This window comes from Nannospalax galili, unplaced genomic scaffold (genome assembly GCF_000622305.1).
Source record: "Nannospalax galili isolate Female #2095 unplaced genomic scaffold, S.galili_v1.0 scaffold10, whole genome shotgun sequence".
NCBI lineage: Eukaryota > Metazoa > Chordata > Mammalia > Rodentia > Spalacidae > Nannospalax > Nannospalax galili.
The window spans coordinates 1,039,642-1,054,277 of NW_008331140.1; positions in this window are offsets into that span (position 1 = coordinate 1,039,642).

The window sequence follows — 14,636 nt, forward strand, 5'->3', positions numbered from 1 at the left end:
TGGCTGTGCTCATTCAATAAATGAGGGCCAAGCAGTCTCACTAGACCGTTACTGGAGTATTCAGTCTCTCTTCCCAGACAAGTGTATATAATTTGACCCTAATCATGCATGGCCTCCTGGATTTGGGGAGGGCTAAAATATACAATCTTCAGAAGGCTAGGAAGAGAAGGCATGACCCATGCTGGGTAAAGTCTATCCAGTGTCCATACCCTCATGTCATACATAAACCTCAGCAACCCCTCAGTTTTCTCACTATCAAAATACCTGAAAGCAAATCTTGAATCCATCACTCTAGAGTCCAGCCTTGGAAGACAAAAGAAAAATGAGGAAGAACCCATTAGAGGGATGCTTTTGGAAGTCCTTGTCAAGAAATTCCAATGGACTCTCATATGAACATTTGAAAACTGCCCTGTTCTGACTTTTTCCTAGTTCCCTGCCTAGAACTAGAAAAGCTAATTACTCTTGCCTTTCCTTCTCCTTCATATGTGCTATTCACGATTCAAGGAATTTCTTTTCCCCTTAGAGATAAGTTTTATGCTATTTGGGAGTCTTTTAGATAGACCCACTGAAGGGGTGCTCCAATTGCCTCACCCTGCATCCCTGTTCAGCATGGAGGAAGCCAGAGTGGTCTGCGTCCCTATTCCCTATTGGCAATTTGGGTAACCCCTTCAGAGGATGGCATGATAAGAATAGGAGGTAGGAATTGGCTAGGCAGTTAGGGAAAAAAGACCCCAAAGAAAAGTAGACAGTTTTTTGGCAAAAGGCAAAATGTCCTTGGAACTGTTAGCAACATATTCTGTTCCAAAGGCCAAAAATATGAAAAGTTTTTGGGAGGTTTTATCTAATCCTTAAAAGATTTTAGGGTTATCTCTTCAGAGGGGCGGGATGTTACAGTACCCAAAAGCTCCATGAAAATAAATAAATGAAATAAGAAGAAAAAAAGAAAAGAAAAAGAAAAAAGTGATGGGGAGATATGGGAGGTGTTGGAAGGGAGGGCATGGGCATGGATTTGATCAAATCACCTTATATGCATGTATGAAATTCTCAATAAAGTTTTTCCAGCAGTTAATAAAAAAGAATGTTAATATTTTGGCTGAAGATATAACTCATAAGCATTAGCTGCTCTTTCAGATTACTCCAACTCAGTTCCCAGCACCAACATGGCAGCTAACGACCATCAATAACTTCAGTTCCAGGAGATCCAACACTATCTCATGTGTGTGAGTAAACAGGTGCACTTACATACATGCAAACAAAATGCTCATACATGTAAAAATAAAAGTAAATATTAATGTATCAACTTTCACCAGCAAAGCTTCTTCATGCAACAGAGGACAATGCACACAGTACACAACTGGACCAAGTGTAGAGACTGTGGAGTGCATGTTCCTGGATAGGTCTCCTATATTAAAATTCACCCAGTCATGGCTCAGAAACCATTGGGGAAGAGGGGTGGAAAGACTTTAAGAGCCAAGGCTGGTGCATGATCGTAAGGAAGCAGAGTCTTCCAGATCTCATGGGAACTTGCTCATAGGAATTTAGATTATTGGTAACAGCATGCACAAGACTCACACAAACTTAATCAACAAAAATCCAGCGTACAACTGGGGAAATGGGCATTAGGCCCCAACTTTAGCTGAGAACTATTAGCAGCTGATCACTGCTAGGTGAGGGAGAGTTGATCTTCCTTAAGAGAGAGACTTTTTTTCTAAGCCTGAGAAAATTAAATTTTTAAAACAATATAGGATGGTTGACAAATGAAATTTTATTTAAATTCTCTTATGTGTTGTAAATTAACTGAATGGTATTACTTGTATTAATTCAATTATTTAAATCCTTATTTTGTTGCAACAAGAAAATAAACTCTTTATTTTTTATTTAAAGTATAGATCTTAGCAGAACAGTATCAGACACCTTTAGTCTTAGCACTTGAGGGACAGAGGAAGAGGCCGGTGAATCTTTATGAGTTCAAGACCAGCCTGGTCTACATAGTGAGTTCCAGATCAGCTAGGGCTGAATAGTGAGACTCTGTCTCAAAAAACAAAAAGTAAACTAAAATGCAGATCTCAGGCCAACGAAATGGATTAGTGGTGCAAAGCACTTGCTGCAAAGCGAGATAACCTGAGTTAGGTCTCCAGGACCTACATGGTGTAAGAAGAGAACCCATTCCTGCAAGTTTCCATTGGACCTCTGCACATGCACCCCCCCCATACACACAAAGGCACACAATAATTAACTGTAGTAAAAAAATAAACACAGATTTTTTAAAATTCAGATATGGGGGGTTCTTTTGCATAGGCTTCTTCAGAAAATTGATTTTGCTCTGATTTGTGACTGGCCACTGAGTTCCGCACATAAGAAAGTAAGTGGCTCAGCAATGGGACAGAAATAGCAGGGAAACTTGGTCTTTTCCCAAAAGGAGGGCGTTGTTTGATATTATTCATTTCTGAAAGTATTTCTATCTTTTAATTTCTTAATGTCCTATATTAAACATATTTTGTGAATCTTTTAAAATTTATTTTTAATAGTATGACTGCCTTACCTGCATGTATGTAAATACATATATATATATATATATATATATCAGTGTTTTGCCTGACTGTATGAAATGTACCTGTATCATAGAATACCCTGGGAGACCAGAAGAAGGTGTTAGATCTGCTAGAACTGGAGTTACAGACAGTTGATAGTTGCCATGTGGGTGCTGGGAACTGAACCCAGGCCCTCTGGAAGATCAGTCAGTAACTCATCTGTCCAGCCCTTTAAACACATTTTGAATTTTATAGCATAGATACAAACATTGAAATTGTAAGACTAAAATCTCAACTAGTTACTTACCAATTATTTTTTTAAAATAAATAATTTATTGAGGATTTCATACATGCATACAAGGTGTTTTGATCAAATCCATGCCCACTCCCTCCCCTCCAACTCCTCCCATATCTCCCCATCACTTTTTATGACAACTTCATGTTCTCTTTCCTCTTCTTTGATTTATTTATTTTTATGGGGCTTCTGGGTACTCTAACATTCCTCCCTCTGAAGAGGTAACCCTAAAATCTTTCAAGGACTACATACAAGCTCCCAAATACTTTTAACATTTTTGGCCTTTGAAACAGAGTATGTTGCTAAGAGGCCCAAGGACATTTTGACTTGTAGCCAAGAAACTGGCTATTTTTCTTTAGGGTCTTTTTACCCTAACTGCCTACCCAATTCCTACCTCCTATTCTTATCACACCATCCTCTGAAGAGGTTACCCAAATTGCCAACAGGGAATAGGGATGCAGACTGCTCTGGCTTCCCCCATGCTGAACAGAGATGTAGGGTGAGGCAATTGGAGTACCTCTTCAGTGAGTCCATCCAAAAGACTCTCAAATTGCATAACTCCCATCTCTAAGGGGAAAAGAAAGTCCTTGAATCATAAATAGGAGATGTGATGGAGAAGTAAAGGCAACAGTAATTAGTAATACAAGTTCTCACCAGAGAACTAGAAAAATGTGAGAACAGGGAGATCTTCAAATGGTCATATGAGTCCATTGGACTTTCTTGACAAGGGCTTCCAAAAGCATCCCTCTATTGGGTTCCTCCTTATTTTTCTTTTGTCTTCCAAGGCTGGACTCTAGAGTGATGGATTCAGGGTTTGCTTTCAGGTATTTCGATAGCTGTTGGAGTGGTTAAGAATCACTGTCAATTCCCTCTCAAAGGCTTCTAGAGAGGGGGAAAAAACAAATTTATCCATCATTTTAGAAGAATAGCTGGCTGCCTTCCTTAACTACAGCTTGGTACCACCGTATTGGAGACCAAGACCTGAAGTCTCACATCTAAGCAGTACTTTCTGGTTAGGAACAAAATCATCAATGAGAAATAATTGTCTAAATAACTTTTTTATATGGACTTAAGCCTAATGTCTGGGGAATGTAATCCCCTGAACTCTGAAAGAAATACACTGATGACTTTACTCTTTGGTTATACTTTCATTTTGGTTGTTAAGGTCATACAGTTGCCCCAAATATATCAATTTATTTTTACACTTAAGATCATTTGAGGATCTGTTTCTCAGGGGTCACAAGGGCTTGGGAGGAGCTCCTGGATCCTTTGTTTTACCAGTTGCATCTATATGAAAATAAGTCAAAGGTCCTGCTCGACCATGCCTGGATTTACTTGGAAGAATGAATGAGATGGTTCTTCTGAGTTGACCCCCCTCTTTGTAGACTGGACACTGATTCAAGTCCATCTCGTGGGGTCTCCATGGCCTCACTGAACAAGAGGACAGGTGACTCACCACAGTTACAGGATATTTTGAGAGATGTTCCATAGTGCCCTGGAACTTAGTCGACCTTGGAGAGCAAGGGGTAAAAACCATCCTTTAAGACTCTCTGACCACATTAGAATAGGCCTCAAAGTAAGGCTGTTAAACATCCAATAAGGTTATTTCCACCAGTCTGTTACTTTTAATTATCATGTGCTATGTAGATAAGGCTTGGGTAAAAAAAAAACAAATATTCTCAGATAAACCTTGACTAGATATATATTTTATTCCTTAATCTAGTTGATTAAACTATGACCATAGAAATTTTAATATTATGTATATATTATTTTTTTCATCTTTTATATATCATAACACATCTAAAGAGACTTTCATCACTTGCTTAGGATTTCTCTTTTATTCTCTCTATATTGGAAAATATCTCCATTTCCCATATCCTTTTAACATCTTTTACATTCTCATTTTCTTTTTTGTTTAAATAATTATGAGACAAAATAGCATTAACAAATTTTCAATCTGTTGTGAGACTTCTTTTCCTGGGGATGCTAAGCAATGCTTATTTCTTTTCAAGGTCCTAGTGTCAAGCCAATATTTGATTATAGTTTTACTTGGGGAACCAAAGAATTTATTTATCTTACTTACCAGATAACTGAGGGGTTGCTGAGGTGTATGTATGACATGATGGTATGCACACTGGAAAGCCTTAACCCAGCATGGGTCATGGCCTTCTGTTCCTAGCCTTCCCCAGACTGCTTACTTTAGCCCTCCCCAAATCCAGGAGACCATGTATGATTAGGATCAAAGTATATACAGTTGGCTGGGAAGAGTGGCCAGATAATGCTATGAGGGTCCAATGACCTTGCTTGGCTCTCCTTTAATGAATGAGTACAACCATCAACAAGCCCAATTGTGACAATATTTAGAGATCAGGGTCAGCTGAAGACGTGATGATGGTAGTTATGTCATGCAGAAGGAACTACTGTAGAGCATCAACTTATTAAAAGGTCCTGGAATTTTAAAGGATTGGTGCTAGGATCCACATATGGGGGAGACCATACGTCGTTTGTTTTTCTGAGTCTGTGTTACTTCACTTACTATAACAGTTTCTAGATCCATCCATTTACCTGCAAATTTCATTATTTCATCTTTCTTTACTGCTGAATAGAAGTCCTTTGTGTAAATATACCATATTTTTGTTAACAACTCGTCAGTTGAGGGGCACTTAGGTTGCTTCCATCTCTTATCTATTGTGAAAAGAGCAGCAACAAACACGGTTGTACAAGTGTCTCTAAAATAGGATGAATCCTTTGTGTATATGCCAAGGAGTGGTATAACCAGATCATATGGTGGGATCATTCTGTATTCTTTAAGAGCTCTCCACACCGTTTTCCAAAGAGGTTGCACGAATTTGCAATCCCACCAAAGTGCATGAGCATTCCCCTTTCTCCACATCTTTGCCAGTTTTTGGTACCATTTGTTCTCTTGATCCTAGCCAGTCTGATTGGGGTAAGATGATACCTTAAGGTGGCTTTAATTTGCGTTTCCCTGATTACTAATGATGTTGAACACTTTTCAAGATGTTTCTTAGCCATGTTTCTTTCTTCCTTTGAGACCTCTTTGTTTAGATCTTTAGCACATCTTTTAATTGGGCCATTTGGTTTCTAGGTTCTTTGTTTCTTGAGTTTATTATATATTCTGGATGTTAAATGCCTGTCAGATTTGTCACTAGTGAAGACTTTTTCCCATCCTGTGGGTTTTCTCTTCCCTTTTTTGATTGTTTCTTTAGCTGTACAGAAGCTTTTTAGTTCAATGAGGTCCCACTCTTGATTGCTGACCTTAATTCCTGAGAAACTTCTGTCTGATTTAGAAAATTCTTTCCTATACATATATCTTGCAAGTTACTGCCAATATTTTCTTCTCATAATTTCAGGGTTTCAGTTTCACATTGAGGTCTTTGATCCATTTAAATTTGACTTTTGTACAAGGTAAAAGATAAGGATCCAGTCTCATTCTTCTGCAGATGGAGATCCAGTTTTGCCACCACCATTTGTAGAAGATGCTGTCTTTCCTCCATTGTGTGCTCTTGGCAACTTGTGAAATATCAGGTGGCTGAAATTGCATATACTCAGATTTGGATCTTCAGTGGTGTTCCATTGATCTATGGGTCTATTTTTGTGTAAGCACCATGCTGTTTTTATGATGATAGCTCTGTAGTATACTTTGAGTTCTGGTATAGTAATCCCTCCAGTGTTGCTCTTTGTACTCAAGGTTGCTTTGGCTATCTGGGGTCTTTTGTGTTTCCATATGAATTTAAGGATTTTTTTCTAATTCTGAGAAGTATGTCATGGGGATTTTGATTGAGATTGCATTGAATCTATATATTTTATTGCTTTTGGTAGGATGGTCACTTTCACATTATTAATTCTTCCAATCCATGAGCATGGGAGGTCCTTCCATTTCCTAGTGTCTTCCTCAATCACTTTCTTTAATGATTTAAATTTTTCATTGTAGAGATTCTTGATGTCTTTGATCATATTTAATCTAAGATACACACACACAAACACACACACACACACGTATATATTTTGTAGTAATTGTGAATGGGAGCGTTTTCCAGTATTCTTTCTCCAATTGCTTGTTAATTGTATATAGAAAGGCTACTGATTTTTGTAGATTGATTTTATAATCTACCACTATACAAAAGTGTTGATCAGTTCTAGGACTTTTCTGGTGGAACCTTTGGGATCTCTTAGGTATAGTATCATATCAACTGCAAAAAAAAAAAAAAAGGATATTTTGACCTCTTCTTTTCCAATTAGTACTCCTTTAATTTCCTTCTCCTGTCTTATTGCTCTAGCAAGAGTTTCAAGCACTATGTTGAAAAGGAGTGGAGATAGTGGACATCCTTGTCTGGCTCCTGATTTTAATTGGAATACTTCCAGTTTTTCTCCTTTAGAATGATGTTGGCTGTAGGTTTGTTTTATATGGCTTTAATTATGTTGAGGTATGTTCCTTCCAGTCCAATTCCCTCTAGGACTTTGAACATAAATGCATGCTGAATTTTGTCAAAAGACTTTTCTGCCTCTATTGAGATGACAATGTGGTTTTTGTCTTTGAACCCATTTATGTGATTAATGATGTTTAATGACTCGCATATATTGAACCAGCCCTACATTTTTGAGATAAAGCCTACTTGATCATGGTGAATGATCGTTTTGATGTGTGTATGCAGTTTTCAAGTGTTTTGTAGAGAATTTTTGCATCTATGTTCATTAAAGATATGGGTCTGTAGTTTTCTGTTTTGGTTGTGTCTCTACCTGGTTTAGGTATTAGAGTGATGTTGGCTTCACAGAAGGAGTTTGGAAGGACTCCCTCTGTTTCTATCATTTTGAATAATTTCAGTCGTATTTGTTAGAGGTTTTCTTTAAAAGTCTGGTAGAATTCTTCTGTAAATCCATCTGGACCTGTGCTTTTTTTTATTTGGGAGGCTTTGTATTACTGTTTCATTTTCCTTATATGTTATGGGTCTGTTTAAACTGTTGATCTCTTTTTGGTTTAACTTTGGTGGTTCCCATGATTCCAGATATCCATCCATTTCTTTTAGATTTTCAGATTTAGTAGCATATAGGTTTTTAAAATATCCCCTTATAATTGTCTGGACCTTTTTGGTGTCTGTTTTAATTTTGTTGATTTGGGTTTGCTATTTCTTTTTCTTTTGGTTAACTGAGCTAAGGTCTATCTTGTTTAGCTTTTCAAAGAACCATCTCTTAGATTCAGTGATTCCTTGTATTGTTTTCTTTGTTTCTGTTTCTTTAATTTCTGGTCTGATTGTTATTCTCTTCTGCTGGGTTTGGGTTTCATTTGTTCTTGCCTTTCCAGTGCCTTGAATTGCAGTGTTAGGTCATTTTTTGGCTCTTTCTAATTTTTTAATGTAGGCACTTAGAGCTATAAACTTCCCTCTCAGGACTGCTTTTAATGTGTTCCAGAGGCTGTGTTGTGTTGTATTGTCCTCTTCGTTGAATTCCAGGAAATGTTTTATTTCTTTCTTAATTTCTCCTTTCACCCACTCATTGTTTAGGAGTGTGTTGTTTAATCGCCATGAGTTTGTGTGGTGCCTAGGGTTTTGTCTAGTGTTGATTTTGAGCTTTATTGCACTGTGGTCCGATAGAATGCATGGAATTATTTCAATATTTTTTTGTATTTGTTGTTTGTTTTGTGGCCCAGTATGTGGTCAATTGTTGAAAAAATTCCATGGGGTGCTGAGTAGAAAGTGTATTCTTTGGTGCTTAGGTGGAATATTCAAAAGACGTCTGTTACGTCCATTTGATTTATGGTATCATTTCATGCAGATGTCCCTCTGTTTATTCCTTGTCCAGTTACTTGTCTAATGGAGAAAGTGAGGTATTGAAGTCCCCCACTATTACTGAGTAGGGGTTAATATGTGTCTTAAAGTCCTGTAGTGTTGTTTTTATGAATTTAGATGCACCAGAGTTTGGTGCATATATGTTAAGGACTGTAATATCTTCTTGGTTAACTGATCCTTTGCACAGAATGAAGTGACCCTCCTTATCTCTTCTGATTAGTTTTACTTTGAAGTCTATTTTTCAGATATTAGAATTGCAACCCTTGCTTGTTTCTTAGTGCCATTTGCTTGGAATATTGTTTTCCATCCTTTTATGTTAAGGTAGTGCCTGTCCTTGAAGTTGAGATGGATTTCTTGCAGACAGAAAAATGATGAATATTTTTTCTTAATCCATTCACTTAGCCTGTGTCTTTTGACTGGGGAGTTCAGTCCTTTGATATTTAAGGTAATTATTGAAAGATGTGCATTGGCTGCCATCATTTTTATTGCTGTTTTTTGTTCTTTATCTAATTTTGTGTTTCCTAGATTATACCTTTATTTATTTTCTTTTGTTGCTCCTGGGGTATAGTTGTTTCTCTCTCTTCTCTCTGTATTGCTTCAAGTATTCTTTGTAAGGATGGTTTTGTGGACCTGTATTCTTTCAGGCTATTTGTGTCATGGAAGATTTTTCTTTCCCCCTCAACTATAGTAGACATTTTTGCTGGGTAGAGTATTCTGGGCTGGCATCTATTGTCATTTAGAACTGGAAATACCTTGGTCCAGGCTCTTCTGGCTTTCATTGATAAGTCAGCTGTAATTCTGATGGGCTTTCCTTTGTATGAGACTTGTTGTTTATCTTTTGCTGCTTTCGGTAGTCTCTCTTTGTTCTGTACATTTAGTGGTTTTACTAAGATATGGCATGGGTAGTTTCTTTTCTAATCCTGTCTGTTTGGTGTTCTATGTGCTTCCTGTATTTGTATGGGGAAGTCTTTCCTTAATTTCATGAAGTTCTCTTTTAAGATGTTGTTTAAGAGCTGGTCAATACCATTTACCTGAAATTCTCCTTCCTCTATTTCTATGATCAGTAGATTTGGTCTTTTCATGGTTTCCCACATCTCTTGCATATTCCGTTCCTGTGTTTTTTAAAAATTTTCCATAATCTTTGCTTGAGTGGTCCAATTCATCAACTTTATACTCTAGTGTTGATATTCTGATTTCCATTTCATTCATTCTATCAGTGAGGCTTTCCCCTGTTGTTTAAAGCTGGCTTATTGAGTTTTGCACTTTCTTCTTCATTTGTGCCTGAGTTTTATTCAATGTTTCTATATCATTTGTGAATTCATTCAGAAGTTTATTGCTATCTTCTTTTAGCTCTTTGATTTATTTGTTCGTGTGTTCTTTAAAGTCGTTGAATTCCTTGATCATGTTTATGTTTGTTCTTTTAAATTCAGTGTCCTGGGTAATCTCTAGGGGGTTCTTCTAGTAGAACTCTTCTACAGCATTGGTGGAATTTGGTGGTGACTTAGTGTTTTGGCTTTCCATTTTATTATTCTTTCGTTGTGATTTTGGCATGTGAATTTCTTTTGTTGTTTATGATTCTGATATGAGAATTAAGTTGAAATATGCTTTTGTTTGTATTATCTGGGTGCCTAGCTCCTTTCTTTATTGGTTATGCAAAGCTGGTTGGTGCAGGATTCAGATTCTCTCAGGTTTAATTTGGAGGGAACTGATGGCTTCAGATCAGCTATTCAGGAGTACCCATAGAAGCCCAATTCAGGTTCCAGTCAGGTACACTCAGGCTTCCTTCACCATGTAGAGGGAGGATCCAGGGGTTCTCAAGCAGTCCCCTGCATTCTCAGGCCCTCTGACTGAGGGAGGCCAGAAGGAGGCCAGAACTCATCACTCTCTGGTGGTCTGCTGAGATCAGAGTGGCTACACCAAGAAAGAGACTTGATAGGCTGACTAGACTCCAGTGGATGAACTTGCACTAAGGGACATCTGGGTACACAAACTTAACTTTACTTGTATATTAAGATATGGAAAAGAACACCTATTTTTATAAAAATTATTTCTGTAAATATAAAAAGAAAAATGAACATAAATGATGCTTATTTCATGAGTGAGAGAATAAAAAATTAATTATATGAATTATAATTAGAATGGTAGTAGGTGATGACCCATTTGTCATGTCTTGTAGTTAAAACTGTATTCCGTTTCATGTATGTTTCATAATTTATTAAGAGATGGTTTTGATAATAATGGTTGACACTAATAGTTCATCTTGCATATAACCCATGCATAGTGTTCATAGAACCAAAAGTTGCATACTTTCTGGCCCACATATTCAGTACCTGATCTTAGTCAAAAGACTTAGAGGTGACAGTCAATATATTTAAAAAGAAATGCTTCATCCTCATTAATATATACAAAATTTAAACAAGTAATTCATTCCAATTCATAGTTCATTTAAACATACATCACAAATTTCATTTGAGTTTGAAATAGTAACTTAGGGAAAATCTGATTTATATACAAAACTATTTCATGTGTTACCAATATCTTAATATTTTGGTAATCCTTTGTTTATTAACATTTTGTGCATTTCATACAGAACAGCTAAATCTTATGACCATATGGAAACAGAGTAATCATTCTTACATGAAATATGATTGACTGAGAAGCTTCAATTTTGACGTTTTTGGATATTCTGACATTTTTTTACTCTTATGCTTGAAGTATTTTTATCTTTTAGATATTTCTATATCATAGCTGTCCAAGTGAATTGATTTACGTGTAATCTGTTACTTCAAAGTACATACACATGATAAATTGACATGATGGAACACATAGAAATTTATAATTTTTCTGTGTTTGTTCTCTGAGAAAAGCTCAAATACTCAATAAAACATGAAATTATATGTAATATGTAACAAATTACATAAATGATATTTACTTCGGAATGAAATTCACCTGCTCATCTGTCTCCCATCTGTGTTGGAAGGGAGCTATAAGAAGATAACATATCTCTGAAATAAAGTATGATATGTATTAATTGTTATGTATTAGCAGGATTTTTACTCACTAACTTATTTCGGAAGTTTCTTCCTGTTAGCACATTCTCCTTTCCAATCATGCGATGTTTTGATAAGATTATTTTTGTGCCACATTATTCTTGCTTTTGTGCCTGTTCATGAATACCTTCTATATAGCTTTTAGGAAAGAATTTTAAAAGGTGGGATTATATCCTTTATACATTTTTATCTGTCATGTAACACTCAGAATTTTTCCCACATTTTTGAAAAGACATCAGTTCATATCACACACTATCTTTGAAAGCCATCACAATGTTATCATCTTCTAGGCTTCTGCATTCTACCAGTGAGCTTAAAGTAAGGGAGAGAATTGAAAATCTCTGGCATCAAATGTCATGGGTTCACATCTTGGAGAGTGTAAAGTCAAAATAAGCTTACGAAAGCAAGTCACTGGTGTAGGCTGTGAATAAATAACAGGGAATGTCCTCAGAGACTCCTTTTCCCAAAAAGAGCTTTTGTTGTAGTCAAAGTAATGGACACGTTGAAGATAAGTTGATATGAGTTTGTCCTCAAGGTTGCTTGCCTCACTAAGCTGCTAACACATGCACACACACACAGACATACAGACATACACAGACACACACAGACACACACAGCCACACACAGACACACACAGTGAAATAAAATAGTAACAATGGATAGAGTGAAAGCAGAGAAGTGATTAAAAAGACAAGAAAAATAGGGATTATATTGTGGAAGAAAACTATTTATGCTAAGTTACCACATTTAAAAAATGTAGAGGCTCTATAGTTCTTTTTCCATAAAACTGTAATAGAAGTATAATTACTTCATAGTGACAAACACATGTTCGGTTAATAATTTCTAATTAATAATTAGAAATAATTTCTGCATTAGAAAGAAAGAGAAATATTGGTCAATAATTTTGGTGGTGTTATAATACATACATTTAATGTGGATTCATTTAATAAAGTACATTTTAGTGGATTTTACTTAAAACCTAAACAACATAAAATAATTGTGATTTAGTTATAATACAGAGATGCAAAAATCAAATTAAAGATAAACAAAACTTGGAGGATGAACATAGGACTCTAGTAACTGATATAGTAGAAATCATAAACCAATAATTCTCTAATTAACAATGAAAAATTGCTATTTTATTTTCCAAATTTAAAATTCAAAACAAATAATTTAAGTATTACATTTAAAAACATAAATATAATCCCTAATAATTTTACACATTTGAAAATTGAAAAATGAAAAACTCATATATATGAACAATAACTAAAATATAATAAGTAAATATGCATGAAGTTAATATGCACTTTATTAACATGCAGGTGATTTAACTTACTTATTGAAAAAGCATTAATATTTGAAACATACAAAATTTTAGTGGTCCATAATATATCTGATAGTACTATAAATATATAATTTGTTAACTAGATACAATGTGGAATCAACCTGGAAAAGGAATTTCAGTGCAGAATTAGGGAGACTAGGTGAGCTTAACGCATATCTGTGTGGTATTATCTTGATTATGTTAACTGAGGTGCGAAGATCTACCCTGAGGGTATGTGGCACTATTTCGTGGCTAGACCCTGGATTGAACGTAGAGGGGCAAGTGAACTGACCACTAGGAGGCTTAATTCATTTCTGTATGCTCTTGAGTGTAAATGTAACGTGAATAGTAGTTTTAATATCTGAATGCCATGACTTACCCAAAAATGACAGAATTTGGAATAATGATCAAAATATACCCTTTCTCCCCTCAGTAGCTTATATCAGGGTGTTTTATTACAGAAGTAGGAAATAAAGCTAAGATAATAAATAAATGATTTCAAAGAATTTGTATTAATAAATAAATGATGAAACTATTAATATAATATTTCTCCCAAAAATGATTTGTAGATAATTATAAAAGCAAGTGGAAAATTAGCAAAAACAGAGCTTAGAATGTTAAACTGGCAAATGGTCAAGCTTATAAATACATATGAATAATTTTTATAGCAAACTAATGAAATGAGGAATAGTTCCTTATCAATTTTCATGTAAGAAACATAGTTTTTGTTTTGTGATTATCATCTCAATAAATATTCATAGTGGCAGTCAATAAAACTAAATAGGTCAAATTTTCTTTCTAGCAATCCCAAAACAATCAAGTGGAGTACTATTACATTCAGAGTTCAATGAGAGATTAAGTTACCAAGCAAATACATAAAAACATACACTATCACTAACTCAAAATCAATAAAACAAAAAAAATAAAATGGAAAATAACTAATCTAAAAGTTAATACTGAGAGTGGGGTGTTGCTGTGAAGAATATGACAGTGTTGGCTTTTGCAGTAATGTAGTTGATTTGAAATCTTGGAATAAAAAAAATTCTTTTCACTATTTTATTTATTTTTATTTTATGTGTATAAATGTATTGCCTGCATGTATGTAAGTGCACCAGTGTCTCACAATGCCCACAGAGGTCAGGAGAGGGTATCAAATACTCTGAAACTATATTTGCAGAGAGTTATTAGCCTCCACTCTTGTTCAGTTACCTTTCTTACACAGCTCAGATCCACCTTCCTCGGGATATAGACACCTGCAATAGCTTCTGCCTCCCTCCATCAAACAGCAATTAAGAAAAGGCCTCATAGACATGCCACAGACCAATCTGATGAAGTAAATTCCTTAGTTGAGGTTCCATCTTCCCAAGTGACTCTAGGTTTGTGTTAAGTTGACAGTTGAAGCTAGCTATGACAGTATGTAAATCCAATTGTAATATATTTGGGTAAAACAAATGTGTTAGGATTATGAAAATTCAATGTTAGTTAAGGATGAGGAAGGCAAAAAATTATCTACAGAAAACGGTGTATTTTTTACTCATTGGAAATTATTTCTGTATGACACTGCAATTATGAACAGATTGATATAGGAAGTTTTAGCATTTCCATGAGTTTACCAGAGCCTTTCTAGGCTCT